This window comes from Callospermophilus lateralis, chromosome X (assembly GCF_048772815.1).
Source record: "Callospermophilus lateralis isolate mCalLat2 chromosome X, mCalLat2.hap1, whole genome shotgun sequence".
In the NCBI taxonomy this organism is placed as follows: domain Eukaryota; kingdom Metazoa; phylum Chordata; class Mammalia; order Rodentia; family Sciuridae; genus Callospermophilus; species Callospermophilus lateralis.
In genome coordinates this window covers 73,972,438-73,994,207 of record NC_135325.1, presented here as the reverse complement: position 1 = coordinate 73,994,207, position 21,770 = coordinate 73,972,438, and positions in this window count along the sequence as shown.

Below are 21,770 nucleotides of genomic sequence, written 5' to 3'. Positions count from 1 at the left end.
AGTTCAATACCAGGTACCTCCCCCCCAAAAAATTACATGTTTTTATAGGTATGTTTCAGTGAATTCATTACTGTAGAAAGAACTATATTCTCTTGATTCATTTCAATACTATTTTTTCTTATGTAAAAGAGATGCATAGCTTTATATTTAATGCTAGTGCGAAGTTTTGAATTCAGATATCAGAATTGCTTTCTTATTTAATCTAACCTTCTATGTGGCCAATGATCCTACCAGTCCATTATTCTGCTCAAAGGCTGTTTTCCAGGTGAGGAAGATTGATCAATACAACTCAACATATTAATTGAGATTCCAATGTATAAACATGATAGTAGACGCTTCAGTGGAAATAAAAATTAATGGGAAAAGCACAGCTGGTATATTTACAAAACTTAAACCACAGTAATGGTAGAGACAATGTTTTGCATATATAAAATATGGTAAATATATGAATTATTGCACAGAATCTTTCTGTTTTAAAAGATGATATGTTCTAAATATGCTTAACTTCCCATAATAATTATGCCAAACATCCATAAATTTATCTGAACATTCCTGTAAATCATTGGTTTTGTTATGTGCACATGCATCACCTTTTGACATGTCACTTCTCTTCTTTTTTTTTTTAAAGAGAGAGTGGGAGAGAGAGAGAGTGGGGGAGGGAGAAAAAGAGAGAGAGAGAGAGAGAATTTTTTAATATTTATTTTTTAGTTCTCGGCGGACACACCATCTTTGTTTGTATGTGGTGCTGAGGATCGAACCCGGGCCGCACGCATGCCAGGCGAGCACGCTACCGCTTGAGCCACATCCCCAGTCCTACTTCTCTTCTTTTGACTTTTTTTCATAGACAATTTAATTCAGACTAAAAAGAATATCCATCAATGTGATATTATGGTTATATAGATTTCACTGATATTTTCAGGAACTTAATTTGTCCAAGATGAATATTGTAAATTTTTTAGTCTGTTCATACATGGAAAACAGTCCTGCTGCTATGGTTTGAATATGTCCCACAAAATTTTATGTGTTGGAATCTTAATGCCAAATGCATATGTTAATGATATTTGGAAGTGAGGCCTTTGAAAGGTAATTAGGATTAGGTAAGGTCATGAGGGTAGGGTCCTCATGATTGAGTTAATAGTTGTTTAAGAAGGAGAAGAGAGACCTGAGGTAGAACACCTGCTGTGTCTCACCATATGATGCGCTCCACCATGTTATGATGTAGCAGGAATGCTCTTACCAAATGTTGGGTAGATAATAATGCCATGCCCCTAGGACTTCCACTCTCCAAATCTATAAACTACATAAATTGCTATTCTGTGTGAATTCTTCAGTCAGTGGTGTTCTGTTATAGCAACAGAAAACTGACTCAGATACCATTCATTTGCTTATACTTTCTCATTTATTATTATGAATATAAAAATATCCTGCTTCCCATTATAAACACCATAGTCAAAAAGTACATAATTAATTTAGATATTATTATCTACACAGAAATTGATAGAATTTTGAACATTTCCAAAAATAATATTTCAGATTTATAAGCACTTTTACCCAAAGAATATGAAGTACATCTTAAGCAATTTTCAATTTCCTAGAAAGCACATGGAAGTGTAAATATCATTATATATATATATATATATATATATATATATATATATATATATATTCATAGGATTTTTCTCTTTTTTGACAATAGCAACCATTTAAAAATTGCTTGCAAAGTGGGTAAAACAAACTTTGCCAATATTCTGTAAATAAAATGTTATTTTAAGAAGACAGGGCTGGGGATGTGGCTCAAGCGGTAGCGCGCTTGCCTGGCATGCGTGCAGCCCGGGTTCGTTCCTCAGCACCACATACAAACAGAGATGTTGTGTCCGCCGAAAACTAAAAAATAAATATTAAAAAATTCTCTCTCATTCTCTCTCTCTCTCTCCTCTCTCTCTCTCTCTATCTTTAAAAAAAAAAAGAAGACAAAATTTCTTGTGGGTATAAAGTACTACAGATACATTGTTTAATTATGAAAAACAAAAGTAAATTAAATTTTAAAAAGTAATAACACTTATATTCTCACATGCAGAATTATTATTAACATTTATCCTATGTTTTCTAACCTTTCTGTATGAGCATTAAAATGAAATACTTTCTTACATAGTCCTCTATACTGAATTTTATTTTATAATGCAAGTTTTACTGTTCATGAAATATTCTTCAAAAAGCTGAGATTTAGGGGCTGGGGATGTGGCAAAAGCTGTAGCGTGCTCGCCTGGCATGTGTACGGCCTGGGTTCGATCCTCAGCACCACATACCAACAAAGATGTTGTGTCTTCTGCCGAGAACTAAAATAAATAAATAAATAAATATTAAAAAAAAAAGCTGAGATTTAAAATTTACTCAAGAATATGAGTGAAAATACCTAAGTGCACATAATTATTTTCCTACCACTTGACATTGCCTTTACAAATAGCAGTATGATTACTATCCTTGTACATAACCATGAGTGTCCATCACTGATTATTTCCTGAGCTTGAATATCTATCTATATGTGACTTATGGATGAAAGAGTATCAACAACTTTTAGATCTTTATGTATACATACTGCCAAACAGCTCTTACAGCTTTTATTCCCCCATTTCTTCTTCATGAATGAAGTTATCTCATTATTTGGCTGTCTTTCTACTATCTCTAGAAAGATAAAATTTGATGCACAATATCTAAGAATGGTAAAAATTCCATAATTAATGGGAAAGAAATTATTGGGAATGAAGACTCTTTGATACATATTCAAATTACAACTATCTCAGCCACCATTTCTTTGCTTAAGACTAAAGGCTTCCTCATATAGTTCTACATGGAAATGTGCCTACCACTTGCCAGACACCATGCTTGGATTATTACATGTTACCTCATTTAATCTCCAGTGTGATTCTTTGAAATTGGTAATATTTTCTTCATAATTTTCAGATCCAGAAAGTATGGCACAGTGGGGTGAAATTATTTGCTCAAAGTCACAAAATCCTTAGAATTAAATTATTGACATACTAGGAAATATACAGATAGCCCATCAAACTAGTGCTTTGCCCTCATCTCTCAAAGCACTTCTCCTAACTCTAACCACGTTTTTGTTTAGTTTTCTCAACACTTATTTGTTCTTTCTTTTCCTTAACTATTTGCATTCAAAATTCAAAATACCCACACAGCTCCCAACAGCCATAGCCCAAATCTTCATTCTACAGGTTTAATTGTAAAAGTCATTGCCTTTGGGGAAATTTTCCTGACCCTACTCAATTTGGATTAAATAATTCTCCCATGTGGTCTCATAGTATGGCCCCTAATAACGTATATACTACTGTGGGTCATGAATGAGATTTTGAACCTCCTGGTTGTCCTTTAGAACTAGCTCACTCATTTATCCAGCTGCTTCCAAATATTGGTGACTGAGCCCTTACCTTAAGGCCATATCTCCTTCCAGGAAGCACACCACATTCAATGACTAGCAAATACAGTCAAATAACTAATAAGGGTCCTTTCCTAAAGATCTTTCTTAACTTTTTATCTCAGCTCAACACCTTTTATTCAATCTTACTGCCCCTATCCTTCATGGGTGTGGATCCTGAAAGTGTATACCCTCTACTGAAAAAAAAATATGGCCATTAAATCTACATGGCAGAGTCTGTTCTTGAAAAAAAAAATATTTAGAATGCTTAATATTTTATGTGTTTGTTTTCTTGGCTATTTGCCTCAATAATCTATAAATGCAAAGAGGCAGGAGATACGTTCTTCATCTCCAATATATCCAAAGTATGTGGGACAATGCCTGTCTCAATACACATTCATTGAATAGATGAGTAAATGAATGAAAAAGAAATAGGAATTAAAATTCACACAATGGACTCAAAAGTCTGAGTTCATTCCATTGTAGAACACAGCACTCTTAAATGAGATGAAAAATAAGACAGAGAAAACACACTTCTGTCAAGACTTTTCAGTCTTATGTAACATCAATCTAGAGAAAGACATTAAAACTAGAAAAGAAACTTTTTCAAGAGCAAAAAATAAATCTCTCAGAAAACATGGAATATTTAATTATTTAAGGAAAGCCAGCCTGTAAGTGAAACATATAATTGCCTACCTAATTAAGCCAACCAGTGAAATCATGCTGCATAAAAGAATCTATTGTGCATTAATTGTTGCTTTAATTAAAACAAAGAACTCAATTCTGCCTCCAGGTATATTAGACTATGCAAATTTACTTCTTATAAGCTTAGTTCTGCTGTACTCCTTGAACTGATGGGAATATTTGCCTAATGTGAATCTATAAAAACACTAAGCACAATAAATATCATAATTTCATACGTATAACACATTTTCCTAAGAATCCCCAAATGGACTTCAAAAGCATTTATAACTGATTAGGATAATAGACCACTATACTTTAAAGGGATTACTGAAAACCCAATACTAAATTTCAGAGGAACTTACTCTACATTATGTAGCCAAACTAGAAACACCACATTAAAAGATGAACATACTCAGTTCTTTTCAAATATTCATATTTAGACACATGTAACTTAAATTTAAAACTTAACTTCAGGTGCAATGTATTATTGAAGTACGAAATTCAGTGAGATACTGAAATTTACATTTATGGAGATATATATATATATATACACACATGCTAATACCCATAAGCATTTGCATACATTTGGGCTAACAGAATTCCACTTTTTGCACTCAAGAGCAGAATAAAATCATTTGACATCATCTTAGAAGCTCTAGCCCAATGATAAGTGTAAATTGTGCTCTTGGGGACAGCAGTGGGTGCCACAATGTAATCACGGTTTTTGCCAATGAAATGAAAGATAGTGCCAAGCAATTTTCAGTAATTTCACAATGCAATCTTACTTAATTTCATGATTGAATATGAATTAGAGGTACCATGAATATTTGAAATGAAATTCTAATTATTAAAAGGAAAGATAAGTCTTACATCATTATGAGCATGATTTGTATAATATGTCTTTGCTATATTTAGAAACAAATGGAACTCATATTACTGTCTGAATTCAACATAGGAGCAAATCTCAAGTTTAGTCTCTGGTTCTTATAAATATATAAACCAAATATTGCATTTAGGTACAATTTTGTGGGTTAGAAGATCAGAAATGAACAAGGAAGATAGAGAAAGAAAATCATAATAAATCACACAATCTCTCTATTAAGAATTTGATAAATTATAATTTATAATAAGAAAAGATTACATAATAAAGAAGAAAAAGTAATAGCTAGAAACAAGGTAAAAACAAAAACATTTGCCTTGCCATTTAAGATTTATCATTTATTAAATCCCAATTTATCACTAAATTTATTCCATATGTAAACCCATCATACTATTGCAAGTACCAAAGAATCTTTAAATATTTTCTTCTCTTCAGAAGGTGCTGATAAAGTGGTACACATTGGTAAACATTTTACAAAGTTTAGAATATATAGTCACATTTGAATTTAAAATCAATAAAGAGAATAAATTCATCAAAATTCATACCCAAATGACAAAAGTAAGAAGACACCCACATAATTTCAGCCTTACAGACAAGGGTTAATACGAATGTCAAGGAAAGGCACTAAATTACAAATGGCATTTCATGTTGTGAACATTGTTTTCTCTACTTTGTTTTTAAATTGGTATACTGGAGGTTTCAAAAACAACCAATCAGCTCAAAGCTCACATTTCTTATGAGTATCTCACTGCCTTATCCCACACTTAGTTCACAGAGCATGCTAGAACATGCTAAAACTACCAAACTTTGGCTTTAAAACATGGCCTAAAAGACAAAAGCCAGCAAGTGACTGAAGTTTAATTTCTCTCGCTGTCTACTAATCTCTTAGAACACAATTGGTTTAAGCAGAATTAGAATACGTCAAAAATTAATTAATTAATTAATTAAAGCAAGAATCCCTGGGTGAAGCCATTCAAGAGAAACCATTGTCTATGCATGAATTCACTGATTACATTTTCATTTATATACACTTAATCAAGACATTTGAGCACCTTTAATGCTCACATTTTACAAGTCCCTCCACTCCAGAAGGAAATTTTAAAGAAAGCACAAAAGTTGATTTCATAGTACCTAGTAGAGATTAAAAAATCCCTTATGAGGTCACTTAGCAATGCAAATATTTATCTACATTGTCGGAACCGCCCTCCACAGAGGTAGTGAAGTGCACCAGACTAGCTAGTGTCTCTGGGGCTGAGCGAGATGATGAGTGTCGCGACCCAGCCCACCACCCAGCCTGGCCAAGAATTACACCGATTAGGGAGTTGAGTCAACCATAGAGGTGCAGCAATCTCAACTTTATTGTGTCAGGGACAAGGTTTATAGTGATAGAAGGAGGGAGTAAGAAGAGACAGTAGTAAGAACCAATAAGGGGCAGTTACATCACTATCACTAAGGGGCCTAGGCAGATTTTAGATGGACTAAGGTCAAAAGCCTGTGAGGGCTAAAAGCCCGCGAACGCCAGTCCAACCAGGTCACATATATGGAAATGCTAACCCATGAGGCTGCCTCAGCCAACACCCAATAATGGCCGCGGTCCCAAAGGAGGTAAAAGGTTCCAATATACATATTCAGTAAAGGCTACCTGACTAGTGTATTTAGTTAAATTCTAATTTGTATTGAAACTTTACCACCCAATCTATAGTCTACTGTAGTGTTTCTCAAACTTTTTAGTTTTGGAAATCCTTTACAATCTTAAAATTATTGAGAATCTTATAGAGCTTTTGTTTGTATGGTATTCCTATTGACATGCACATAGTATTAGAAATTAAAACTGAGAAATATTTTTTAAATCTTCATTTATTAATTAAGAGAATTAATGCATTATCCAATATATAAAGAAAACATTTTATATAAAATCTCTATGTTGTACAAAAAATAGTGGGAAGATGAGATTGTACCATATTTTGCAAAACTCTTATGTCTAATGTATTAAATTTCAGCTGGGTTCTTATAATTGCTTATGCATTCATTCTTTTGGAATGTGTTGTTTTGGTTTAAGCATGTGTAGAAAATATGACCTTACAGAGATTTTTATTTGAAAAAGGATGGAGCACTTCTAATAATTCTTCAGATAATTGTGGATATTCATCTTTGTTATGGCATCAAAATTCCCTACATGGTAGTATCTTAAATGATTCTAACAACATGAAATCAGAAACCACATATATATCTACATTAAAATCCTTTAGTCTATTTTTCAACTTTGAATGAATCTTTTATGCACATATATATTGTTTATTTGGAAAATATTGGTTCAATGAGTTATACAGAACATCGGAGTATTGACATATCATTATACATCAAAAAAAATAATATTCAAGAAAACCATCACCAGCCCATGAGAAAAGTCTATAGGTATCGAGAAGCTGTCAAGCTCATAGTGATGAATGTGAGTTTTCCAAAACTCCAATTTTCACTTGAAAGCTTGAGTTTTATCATTGGCAACAAATAATTTAAGTCATTTCCTTAAAACTACAGGCTTACTTTGCTCATTTTCAACAAAATGTCTGCCAATACGCATGTATGAATGACCATAATTTTTCTGTCAGTTGTTTTTTAAGTATAAGTGGTATTCTCTAGGAAGTCACTGGTTGAGCTTGCTACTCAGACAATAGCAATCACTTGATTATTTTTCTTCAAGACATCTAATTTCAACATTGAAAAATAGGAGTTTTATTCAAATTGCAAACTTTTTTGCACAGAATATTAAAAAGACATACTCTAGAGTCAAGATTTTAAAAAATGACTAATTTTTATTGCTTCATCAAAGACATTGTTAGTGAAAGCATTTGTTGTTGTTTTCCTCTTTTTGAGTAAAATTATAAACCACTGCCTAAGGCTCCAGCAGTTTTACTCAATACTGCTTTTGCACTATCAGTACAAATGTCAACCCAGTGAAGAGTAAAATAATACCTTTGTATTAGCATGAAAGTAATTTTGACCTTCAAGATCCCTTAAAAGAAGTTCAGTGACACCCAAGTCTCTACAGACCACACTTTCAGAAGTGGTGATCTATAAAAAGTGTATTCATTTTCTACAGTTGCCATAAAAATGATTAAAAAAATACAGCAGCTTGAAACAAAATGAACATATCATCTTAAAGTTTCTGAATGTCAAGTCTGAATGGGTACACCTGGGTCTTAGGTTTCAGAGTTTCATAGTGCTAAAATCAAGGTATTATGTTAGCTGTGTTCCCTTCTGATGGATGTGGGGAAAAATGAGCTTCCAAGATCATTAAGGTTGTTGGCAGAATTCAGTTCCTTGTGGTTTTTATAGGACATAGGTCCCAGTTTTCTTGTGAGGTCATGCCTGTGGGTCAGTCTTTGCTCACAAATGCTGCACACATTCATTTTCATTCCTTCCTTTCAGACTCTTCTAGCAACAGAGAGTAAAGTCGTCTTACACTTGGATTCCCTATGACTTCCTCTTCTATCTTCTCTAACTATAGCCAGGGAAATTTCTGTGCCTTTAAGAATGTATGTAATTACATTGAACTTACTTGTATATCCAAGATAATCTCCATATTTTAAAGTCTGAAAAATTAAAGAAAATCTGCAAAAACCCTTTTGCCATACAACAATAATGTATTCAGAAGTTCCAAGGTTTACAAGTTTTCTCTCTAGCTTCCAAATACACAATTTTAGTACTGGAAATGTGGTGTTTCCCTAACACAAATCTAAAATCATGGCAATAATTTCTGTATTGTGTAGTGAGCAGAGGCTAGAAGAATTTTGAGTTGCATGTGATATAAAAACCTAGATTGCTTAGAACACAGTTAGTAGAAATAAGGGCCCAGAGGACACCATTAGTGATGGCTTAGAAGAAAATGAGGAATATATCATTGATTATGCATTGGATTATGCAATGTGTCAAGATTTGAAAAGAGAAGCAGAATCAATAAGATTTATCTGTGTATAATTTATAGCAACATTATCCTTCTACAAAGAGATTTAGTATAAGGAATCAGTTTATACATTGTGGTGATTAGCTAAGAGTCCATTTTCTGTAAGACAAGCCATCAGACAAGGAAGATAATGGGGAAACTGACCTCATAAGTACAGTTCAAAGTTGCTTTTTCTCAACCCAAAGGGGTAAAATTCTCAGCCTTGTTTTTAAGGCCTTTCAAACAAATGATTCTGGAGTGTAATCTCCTTAGTTAATGTCAACTGATTAAAGGCTTTTGTCGGGAGCTGCCACATAGGAGCTGCCACATAGGAGCTGAGCGCCCCCTAGCTTTGAGCATTGGAAATGTTGAAACTGGCTTACCTAACCAGAAGCAGGTGGATCCCCATCACAGCTCAGCAAAGGAGAAAAGCTTTGGGAGTGGGCTGCTCCTTGTAATATTACCATCTGCCTTATATTGATGGAATGTTCTTTTTTAATATTTTAATTAGTTTTTGATGGACCTTTATTTATTGATTTGTTTGTATGTGGTGCTGAGAATTGAACCCAGGGCCTCACACATGCTAGGCAAGCGCTCTACCACTGAGCCACAGCCCTAGCTCCGATGGAATGTTCTTTTGAACAGCCTCCTCCAATAAAACCAGGGTTCTTGGCATGTTCTTTCTACTTTCCAACAGACACCTAAGGTGAAGAGCTGTTGCAGAACCCAAATAAAAAGGTATTTTCTGTCTGTGTGTAATTATTTCATGCCAACCCAAATTCACCTGGAGTGAGGCTGAATGATTTAGTGGCATGTTGTGGAAGGCTTTAATTATATCTGCAAAGTATCTTCACAGGAGCACCTGTATTTGTTTGATTGGATAACTGGTGCATGTAGCCTAATCAAATTGACAAGTCAGTATTAAAAAAAAAAAGTTACAGTAAGATAATGCTAGACTTAGGTAACCCTAAATTTTGATAGAAAATTCACCTGCCTAGCAAATAATAAAATAAGACTATTTCATAATATGATAATGAGATTTGCAGCACATTTAAAGGTATATATGCTTCTTAATCAAGTGTAAAGAGCACATAGATTGATTGTCCATTTGACTTTTGTAGGTATTAAATTATAGAATTACCTACCCATAGCTTACATGCTTGAATTGAGAATGTTCCTTGGGTAAATGGAAATACTGAAATATAATATTAACATATACTGAGTTCAGCATTTTTCCCAATTTTTTCATATTTTGGAAATTATAACAACCCCCCAAAATTGATATTCATGTTGAGCATTTACATATAACTATTAAAGGATTAATTTTATAGACAAAATATAACCAAAGTTTTGTTTTACATTATATAATCTATATGTTTAACTACAATTAATTAACCAGGACAAATTAATACAGTTTGTTGAGTAACAAATATAATTTATAGAATTGTAAATATATCATCAAAAATTGCTCAAGAGTAACATTAAGGAAAATGGAAGAGTAGGAAATTCTGATGGCTCATTGCTCCCTAGAAACACTGAACTATCTGTTAAAAACAGTCAAATCAACATTGTCAGAACTCTTGAATATTGTCAAAGATTTATAGTCACTAAATGAACACTAAGTGGAGAAAGGCCACTGAATCATGGTAGAACATCTTTGTGGTATTCAACTTATCCTTACTTATATCTCTTCCCAGCATGATGGTTTGGAGACAGTAGTCCACATTCCTACTGTGAGTAACTGGTCCCAGAGAAAGCATGGCAGACCTTGTTTCCTAAATATTTCCTTTCACTGTTTTGACCTGTCAGAGAATTGCTTGAAGGATTGATACAAAAGACATGCTTTTGTTTTGTTTAAATCAAAACTCTAGTATGGAAAAACAGCCATGTGGAAGACATTACTCTGAAACATTAAATAGCAAATAAAAAATCCAGTGCCACCTGGCTCTTTTAATGGTTGAGGCAAAAACAAACAAACAAATAAAAATAAATTAATAGCTTCAGTGAAAATTTGGGTGAAAAAATGAGGAAGGAGATATCTTATGGAATATGGGATTTGAAACCTTTCATATATGCAATGGAATCTAACAGCCTTCATGCTTTCCCAGAGCAAGACACATGCTCAAGAAAGATCTGAGAAGCCATAAACTTTTAAATCCGGCTCATCTTTAGGTTCAGTGGGGGAAAGTACAAGTTAAGGCAGAGTTGTAAACAGCTAAATATCAAAGGAGTGCCCAACACTCCAATCTGCAAACATCAGAACTAAATGTATTTTTATTTACTCCTAATTTGGCACACCCTTGGTATTTAAGGAAATCTCATCAAACTATTAGCTGCTGACTAAACTGAAAGGACACAGATTTCATAGACTATATAGCAAAGAGAAAGTGTTTGAGAAAAAAAAAAGTTGTTTAGAAAAGTCACTACACAAACAACTACAATGAGCACCAAGTAAACAACAACAACAACAAAAAAACCTAGGAGTAGAAAAAATATGATTCCCAGATTAGCCAAATTGTAATTTTCAGATTTAAATGTTTTCAACAAAAACATATATTAGACATGCAAAGAAATAAGAAATTATGGCCTATTCAGATTCAGGGAGAAAGAGCAAGATACAGAGAGAAGATACAAAAAGGAAAAAAGAAAAAATAACACAAGTAATTAACAGAAACTATCCCTGAGAAGGTACAGACATTAAACTAACTAGACAAAGACTTTATTTTTTAATCATATTTTATTTATTTTTATTTGTTCTTATTAATTATACATGACAGTAGAATTATTTTGACATATATTACATATATGGAGTATAACTTCTCATTCTTCAGGTTGTACTTGATGTAGAATTACATTGGTCGTGTAATGACATATGTACATAGGAAAGTAATATCTGATTCATTTGAATATGCTTCCTATTCTCATTTCCCCTCCCTTCCATTCATTCCCTTTTGTCTAATCCAAAGTACTTCTATTTTTTCCTACCCTCACCCCTTTATTGTGAGTTAGCATTCACATATCAGAGAAAACATTCAACCTTTGGTTTTTGAGGATTGGCTTATTTCACTTAGCATGATAGTTTCCAGTTCCATCCATTTACCAGCAAATGCCATAATTTTGTTTCTCTTTATGGCTGAATAGTATTCCATTATATATATATATATATATATATATATATATATATATATATATCACATTTTCTTTATCCATTCATCTGTTGAAATGCACCTACATTAGTTTCATAGCTTTGTTATTGTGAATTGAGCTGCTATAAACATTGATGTGGCTGCATCACTATAGTATGATGATTTTAAGTCTTTTCTGTATATACTGACGAATGCAATAACTGGGTCAAATTATGGTTCCATTCCAGGTTTTCTGAGGAATCTCCATACTGTTTTTCATTTTGGTTGCACAAATTTGCTCTCTTACCAGCAATATATGAGTGTACCTTTTTCCCCACATCCTCACCAACATTTATTGTTACTTGTATTCTTGATAATTGCCACTCTGACTACAGTGAGATAAAATCTCAGTGTAGTTTTAATTTGCATATTTTAGCTGCTAGAGATGTTGAACATTTTTTCATATCTTTGTTGACCAATCATATTTCTCCTTCTGTGAAGTAACTGTTCAGTTCCTTTGCCTATTTATTAATTTTTTTGGTGTTTAGTTTTTTGAGTTCTTTTTATATCCTAGAGATTAATGCTCTATCAATGAGGTGCAGGTGGCAAAGATTTTTTTCCCATTCTCTAAGTTCTCCCTTCACATTCTTGATTGTTTCCTTTGCTGTGGAGAAACTATTTAGTTTGATTCCATCCCATTTGTTGATTTATATTCTCTCTCTCCCTCTCTCTCTCTCTCTCTCTCTCTCTCTCTCTCTCTCTTTCTGTTTTGGGGATTGAACCCAGGGCCTTGTGCATGCAAGGCAAGCACTCTACCAACTGAGCTATATCTACAGCCCACATTTGTTGATTCTTGATTTTATTTTTTGCACTTTAGGAGTCTTATTAAGGAATTCAGTTCCTAAGCCAACATATGACTACTTATTCTATTAGGCTCAGGGTCTTGGGTCTAATGCCTAAGTCCTTGATCCACTTTGAGTTGAGTTTTGTGCAGGGTGAGAGATATGGGTTTTAATTCCATTTTGCTACTGGGTTTCCAGTTTTCCCAGCACAACTTTTTAAAAAAGCTATTTAAAAAATGGTTTTGGATCATTTGTCGTATATGAGATAACTGTATTTGTGTGGGTTTATCTCTGTGTCTTCTATTATGTACCAATGGTCTGCAATCTGTTTTGGTGCCAGTACCATGCCATTTTTGTTACTATAGCTCTGTAGTAAAATTTAAGGTCTGATATTGTGATACCTCGTGCTTCCCTGTTCTTGCTAAGGATTGCTTTAAACAAAGACTTTAAATCAATTATTGCTGAAAGCCATAGCCATGTAGGAATGATGCATGACATTTTGGGTTGAAAGGTGACCCTGCTCAGGGATTAGGGTGGCTCTGGGTTTAGGGTGGATCCTGATGGGAATAGGGCGGCTCCAGGATTAGGGCGTATCCTGCTGCCTCAGGCACCCGCTCCTTTGGAGTTCCCTTGAGTTCTCACAGGGTTCTGAGAGAATTAGTACACAGAGCCCAGTGGAGGGATTGTATTTAATTCCCAGGTAGTGTATGTAGAGTGTTGGTGAGAGTTCAGGAATAAAGAGTTGCTGTTTGAATCTACAAGGCTTTTGTGGTGGCTCGGTTATTTTGTGCCCAGCCAGACTGTGGCAAATTATTTTAAATATGTCCAGTAGCTAAAAAAAAGGAAGTAAAAATTAAATATTAATCTTATAATCACTAAGGTAATCACTAATAAAATAACATAAAAATGAACTGTAAAAGAAACAAGTTGGGAATCGAAATGTTAGACACTCAATAATAAATGCAAAAAGAAAGCTTCAGGGGATGAGTAAAAAAGATATATGACATATAGAAAACAAGGAGCAAAATGGCCAAAGTAAATCCCTTCTAAACAATAATCACTTTCATGTAAATAGTTTAAACTCCCCAATCAAAATGCAAAAATTAAGAGAATGGAAAACAAAACAAAATGTAATCCATCTATAATTTATCTACTAGAGAATTACTATAGATGCAAGGACAAAAACAGATTGAAAGTAAAAGTATGCAAAAATATATTTCATGCATTCAGTAATCAAAAGAGTCTTGAGATGACAATATTAATAACAGATAAAACTGATATCAAGTGAAAAAAATTAATAAAATACAAAATAGGACACATATATAGTGGTAAAAAGGTCAAATTATCAAGAATATATAACAATTAGAAGCATATATTTGCCTAATAATGGAGTCAAAAAATAAATGAAGAGAACTTTTTTAAAAATTAATGCATGAATATAAAGAGCTCTACAGTAATGGTTGGAGATTTCAATACCTCATTTTCAATAATGAATAGAACAACTAGACAGAAGATCAATAAAGAAATAGAGAACTTGAATAACTGTATTAACTGATTAGGTATAACAACCATATAATGGATGATCTATCCAACTATAGTCAAATACATATTTTCCAAAGTGCACATGACACTTTCTCCAGAAAAAATCATGTGCTAGGTCATAAAAGAAGTTTCAATATGGTTAAATGATTGAAATATTATAAGGTATCTCTTCTAAACACAATGGAATAAAATGAAAAATCAATAACAGAAGGAAAAACTCATGAATGTGTGTATATTAAACCACATATTCAGTGTTTCAATGAAGAAATCACAAGGGAAATTAAAAATACTTTGAGAGGAATAAAAATCAAAGCATATCAAAACTAATGGGACTCAGTAAAAGCGGTGTTCAGCAGGAAACTGGTAGCTATAAATGCTTATAGTAAAAACAAAAGATCTTTGATCAATAATCTTGTTTTACATCTTAAAAAATTAGAAGAGCAAATTAACCCCAAAGCTAACATAAGGAAGGAAAGTGTAAAGATTATATAAGATTTAAATTAAATATACTATAGGAAACAACAAAGAAAATCAATAAAACCAAAAGTTTGATTTTTAAAAAGATGAACAAAATTGACAGATCTTTTGTTAGAATGAGTAATGAATGATAGAAAGAGAGAGAGAAAAAAAAACACATTGTTAAAATGATAACTGAAAATGGAGACTTTATAGTGGGCACTACAGAAATAAAAAGGTATCAGGGAATACTATGAAGAATTGCATGCTATTAAATTCAATAATTTAGATGAAATAAGCAAATTCCTAGAAATGTACAAACTACAAAAATGTGCTTAAAGATATAGAAAGAGACCTATGTGACAGTAAGATACAGAATCAGCAACCAAAATTTCATAATAAGGAAAAGCTCAGGACCAGAGACCCCAAAGGATAATTTCTCCCATACATTTTTTAAATACTTTTATCAGTGCATTATAACTAAACCTAACAGTGGCATTCATTTTGATATATTACACGTGCATGAATATAATTTGTTTCATTTCAGTGTCAGTACCTCCTCCCTCCATCCCTACTGTTCTTCTTCCTCTACTCCACTGGTCTTTCCTCCATCTATATATTGTTTTTTAATTTTTTTTATATAAATTGGTACTGTATAGGTATACATAAATGTGGAATTTACTGTGGTACATTCACACATGCACACAGCATAATTTAGTCAATCTCATTCCACTGTTCCTCCACTTTTCTGTTGTTGTGGTTTAGATATGAGTTGTCACTCAAAAGTTCATGTACGAGACAATGTAAGAAGTTTTAGATGTGAAATTTTGAGACTATGAGACCCTTAACCTAATTGTTGCATTAATCAACTGATAGGGATTTAATTGGGTGGTAACTATAGGCAGGTAGGGTGTGGCTGGAGGAAGTGGGTCCCTGGGTGCAGGCCTTAGGAGTTTACATTTTGTCCTTATTTAGAGGAGCCCTCCCTCTCTTTTTTCTTGGTGCCATGTCCCCAGCAGCTGTCCTCTGCTACACACTTCTGCATTGATGTTCTGCTTCACCTTCAGCCCTGAGGAATGGAGCTAGCTATCTATAGACTGAGACCTCTGAAACCATGAGCCCCAAATAAACTTTTCTGCCTCTAATTGTTCTTTGTGAGGTCTTTTGGTAACAGCAGCGAAAAAGCTTAGTAAAACTCCTGTCCCTTACCCTTCCTCCTCAATCTGCCTGCACACTCCACTTATCTACCTTCTATTTTTATTGTGTCCCCTCTCTCCCTACCTTTTTGCCTATTTTGGTCTAGCTACCACATATGAGAAAAAACACTCAACCCTTGACTTTCTGAGTCTGGCTTATTTCACTCATCATGTTTTTCATTTCCATACATTTAATAGCAAATGGCAAAATTTCATTTTTTATCATGGCTGAGTAAAATTTCATTGTATATATATATATGTATGTATGTGTATTTTATATATATATATACACACCACACACACACACACACACACACACACACACACATTTCCTTTTATCCATTCATTCGTTGACAGCCACCTTGGCTGGTTTTATAACTTGACTATTGTGAATTAAGTTCCTAAATGATATTCATGTGACACTGTAGTACGATGATTTTTGTTCTTCTGTAAAAATACCAAGGGGTGGGATAGCTAGGTCATATATTGTTGGTAAGACTGCAAATTAGTACAACCACTTTGGATGGGGATTTCTCCCATATATTTGAAAAAAAACAAATTAACAATGATCTTTTTTAAACTTCTCCAAATTGTAGAAGAGGAAGGAATATTTCCTCACTCATTTTATGAGACCAGGATTACCCTGATACCAAAGACAAAGACATTAAAAGACAACATTATAGACCAATGTCCCTTATGAATATAAATGGGAAAATCCTTAACAAAATCCTATCATACATAAATCAGTATCATATTAAAAAGATTATACATCATGACTATGTAGGTTTTATCCCAAAATGCAAGTGTCTTTCAACATATAACATCAATTATTGCAATATCCCACCTTGATAGAATAAAGTAAAAAACCCACACAATTATCTCAATTGATGCACTAAAATACCTGAAAATACTCTAACACCCTGTCATTATAAAGGTATTGACAACAGTAGGAAAAAAGGGGAAGTTCCTCAAAGAGATACAGGATGTTTATGAACAATACTAGCTAATACAATTACTAAGGAAAGACTCAAATCATTTCCTCAGGATCAGAAAAAATACTATGTCCTATTCAACACTGTATAAGAGGATCTAGCCAGAAAAACTATGCAATAAAAGAAATTGTGCAAATATTTAAATTAGAAGCAAAGTAGTAAAATTATCTCTATTTGAAGATAGCATGGTCTCTTGCCGCAGTCTGGCTGGGCACAAAATAATCGAGCTGCCACGAGGCACTTGTAGGTTCAAACAGCAACTACTTTATTGCCCGAACTCTCACCCGCACTCCACTCGTGCTTCCCAGGAACTCTCTCACCCTCCTCCAGCTCTGCAGGAACTCCACCAGAACCCCTCGAGAACTCAATGGGAACTCAAAAGTAGCAGGCGCCCAGGCAGCAGGAGCCGCCCTATTGCTGGACAGCAGGGTCTATATACAATTAAATACACAGCCTGTTTCAATCCAGCATCATCCAGTCACAGCAATTATACACAGCTTAACTTAATTATCATCATCTTAATGGCTCTGGGGTCACCTCTCAACCATTCCTTCTGGGAAAATGCTAGGTGCCATCCAGACTTGGCTGTGGCTCTCAACAGTCTCTGATTTTCTGTATATCAAATCCCAAAGGGGAAAATTAATTATCAGAGCTAATAAATTAATTCTGTGAAGTTATAGTATGTAATATCACAACACAAAGAACATTGTGTTTCTAAACACTAGCAATGAATCATCTTTAAAAGCAATTAAGAAAATCGTTTCACTTAAAAGCACACCAAAAAGAATATAATATTATGAATAAACTTTTAAAAAGGGGTTCAAGAATTATACATTTAAAATTGCACAACATTAAAAGAAATTAAAGAAGATCTAAATAACTAGAAAGACATACTACAATTATATATTAAAAAACTCAAGATTGTTAGGATGGCATCATATACAGGGCAGTCTATTAGGTGCATAGAATTCAATCAAAATCCTAGGTGGCCTTCATTTTACAAAAATAAAAATATCAGTCCTAAAATTCATAGGAAAATTCAAGTAATTCCAAACAGTCAAAACTTTTTTGAGAAAGAGAAATGAGGTTGGAAGACATCCTCCGGGACTTCAAAACTTACCACAAAAGTACATTAAGTTTTGGCTGGGCACCACAGTGCATGTCTGTAATCTCAGGGACTCTGGAGGCTGAGGCAAGAGGATCACAAGTTCAAACCCAGCCTCAGAAACTTAGAGAGGCCCTGAGCAACTCAGCAAGATGCTGTCTCTAATAAAATATTTAAAGCTGGGGATGTGGCTCAATGGTTAAGCGCCATTGGGTTCAATCCCTGGTATTAAAAAAAAGTACATTATTTTTTTAAATGTGATACTGTCATAAATATAGAAATATAGATAAATGGAATAGAATTGGAAGTCCTGAAATAAAGGCATAGATCTATGGTTTAGTGATTTTTGACATGGGTACCAAGACATTCAATGGTGAAAGAAAGATTACTTTCTAAAATGATACTGTAAAGGTAAAATTTCTAAGCTGATTCTAAGCAGCAGAGCCAGAGTTAAAGTGTAAAGGACCGGACATTGTGAAGTCTCTAACTGCAAGGCTTGGGTTAAAAAGTAAAAGATTATTGTTACAATTCCTCTGCTACCACGGAAACCTGTAATCCCTGTAGCTGTTAGGACAATACCCGAGCTGCCCAGTAAACATTCTCACTGGCTCCTCTGGTTGTCTAATAACCTGGGACTCTGTAAAATGGCACGTAGACATTACAAGTCCCAAAACCAATCAGTTTGAATGTGCACCCCACTTAGAAGTAACCAATCACCCCTGTCCAATCTGTTCCTGCCAACAAATGTGCTAACCAGGTCTCAGAGTTGTTGTTCAATTTTCCCGCGCCTCATGATGATTTGTTCTGATGTATGCAAAGCCCCCCCCCCCACCCCCCCCCCCCCCCGCCCTCTCCAAAAAAGTGTACTTAAACTCTGCCTGACCTCTGCTCGGGGCTCTGGGCTGCTCTATCTTCCTGAGTGAGTCTGGAGCCTCAGCATGCTGAATCAATAAAACCCCTTTTGCCAATTGCATGGAGCCGGTCTCTTGTGGTCTCTCCCTCCGACGTTTCGCTGGACCCTTACAATACTGAGACAGAACACAAAAATTAAAGTGAGTCACTTTCCTCACACCACATACAAGAATAACTCAAAGTGAATCAAAGACCAAAAATTAAAATCTAAAAGTATTGCATTATTAAAAGGCACTGAACTGAGGCTTCTCTTCCAGAAAAGTGTGCCTCTGATATTCTGGCCTTTCAGTATGCTGCCTGAGGGTCAGTTTCTGTCTTGTCTCACATGGAGCATTGACAGAAGAGGCATTATTAAGATGACCAGCTGGGTGTGGTAGTGCACATCAGTAAACCCAAGAGGTTAGGGATGCTGAGGCAAGAGGATCCCAAGTTTGAAGCTAATCTCAGCAATTTGGCAAAGCCCTAAACAACTTAGCAAGACCCTGTCTCAAAAAAAGAAAAAAAAAAACTAAAAAGGGCTGGAGAGGTAGTTCAGTGGTAGAACACCCTGGGTTAAATGCCCAGTGTCCCCCCACTCAAAAAAGCAAAAAAGAAAATAAAATGCCCAGGGGGGCAGTTGAAATCAAAGAAAAGGGGAAAAGTGACCTGCTTTGACAGGCAACAGCTCCACTCTGTGAGACTAAAAGGGCACACAACAGGAGGTTTCTCCTCCCACCTCTCCCCTGCTACACCCCCCACCCTCTAGGAGGGAAGAAAAGAACTGGAACATATTTCCAACCTTCTAGTCTTTCAGTACACTGCCCAAGGAGCCAGATTAATATTCACAATACCTGGAGCACTCATGCAACTGTCATTCTTTGGTGGAGACAGCTAAGAACAAGGAAAAAGGGAGGACACCATGCTGTGCCCCACAGGGTTCTGCAAAATTAGGAAAATGCACAGAACTGGAGCCTTCACCACAGGGAAGGAGAAAGGGACTGGAGAATGCTTCTTACATCCCAGCCTGGAGCACAGCAGTTAGACATCAGAAGGAGCAAGATAATAGGGCTCTTGAAAGACAAAGTAATTAGTAAATCCTTCTAATCAAGATTATGATCTCTTATGGAGAAAAGTGTAAAAACTTTATAAAAATTGTTAGAATTAGTAAATGAATTCTGTGAAGTTTGGACATAAAAAAAATCAATATATAAAATCCATCACTGTGTATTCCATATATTATATGTAATCAATTGTCAAAAATCAATTCAATTTAATTTAAAAATAAATAAAGAAAAAATAAGGTGTGATTATACATACTACCAATGAACTATCCCCAAATAAAAGTAAGAAAACAACCCCATTTACAATACCATCAAAAAGAATAAAATACTTAAGAACAAACCTAACCACAGCAGTGAAATGCCTGTGTATTGAAAACCACACAACACTGTTGGAAGAAATTCTAAAAGACATAAATAAATTGAAAGAAATTCATTCTCATGAACTGGAAAACATAATAGTGTTCAAATGTCCAAAGCAATCTACGGAGTCAATGTAATCCCTAACAAAATCCCAATGATGTTTTTCACAGAAATGGGGAAAAAAAAAAAAACAATACTACAATTCATGTCAAACCGTAAAAGACTCAAATAGCCAAAACAATCTCAAGAAAGAAGAAACAAGATGGAGCACTACACTTCCTGATTTTAAACCATACTACAAGGCTAAAGCAGTTAAAACAGCATAGTAATGAAATAAAAATCAACATATACACCAATGAGACAAAATAAATGACCCCCAAATAAACTCATATAGATATGGTTAATGATCTTTGACAAGAATACACATATGGAAAAGAAATTCTTTTCAAAACATGTTGCTGCGAAAACTGGATATCCATGTGAAAAAGAATGAAATTGACCCTTGTCTTACACCATAAATACATATAAAATTGATTAAAACCTTAAGCGTTAGGCCCCAAAATATGAAACTCTCAGAAGATAAATGAAAATCAAAACCACAATGAGATATCATCTCACATCTTTTAGAGTGGGTACTAGGAAAAAAAATGATAATGTGTGTTGACAAGAATGTGGAGAAATTGCAACCCTTTTAAACTCCTGGTGGGAAAGTATAATGGGGCTTCCGTTATGAAAAGTATTATGGAGTTTTCTAAAAAATTAAAATTAGAACTATCATATTGTCTAGCAATCTCATTTCTGAGTATGTATCTTCAGGAATTAAAATAAGTATCTCAAAGAGATATCTTAATACCTCTGATCGTTATAGCATTATTACAGTATATGACAGATGTAAACAAAACAAATGTTCATCACAGATCAAGGAATTAAAATCATGAATACAATGGAATATTATTTAGCTTTTAAAAAGGAAGGAAATCCTGCCATATGCAAGACCCGAATGAACCCAAAGGATATATGCTAAAGAAATAATCTAATCACAGAAAGACCACCACTGCATCAGTTATTTTATATTAAGTATCTAACATTGTATAACTCTCAGAAATGGAGAGTACAGCGATATTTATAAGAGCTGGGATGAAGAAGAAATTAGGAGTGCTATTAAGGAGGTATAAAATTTCAGTTATTTAAGAAGAATGAATTCAAGGGACCAGTTGTACAACACTGTGTCTATAATTAACAGTACTGTGTTGTGCACGT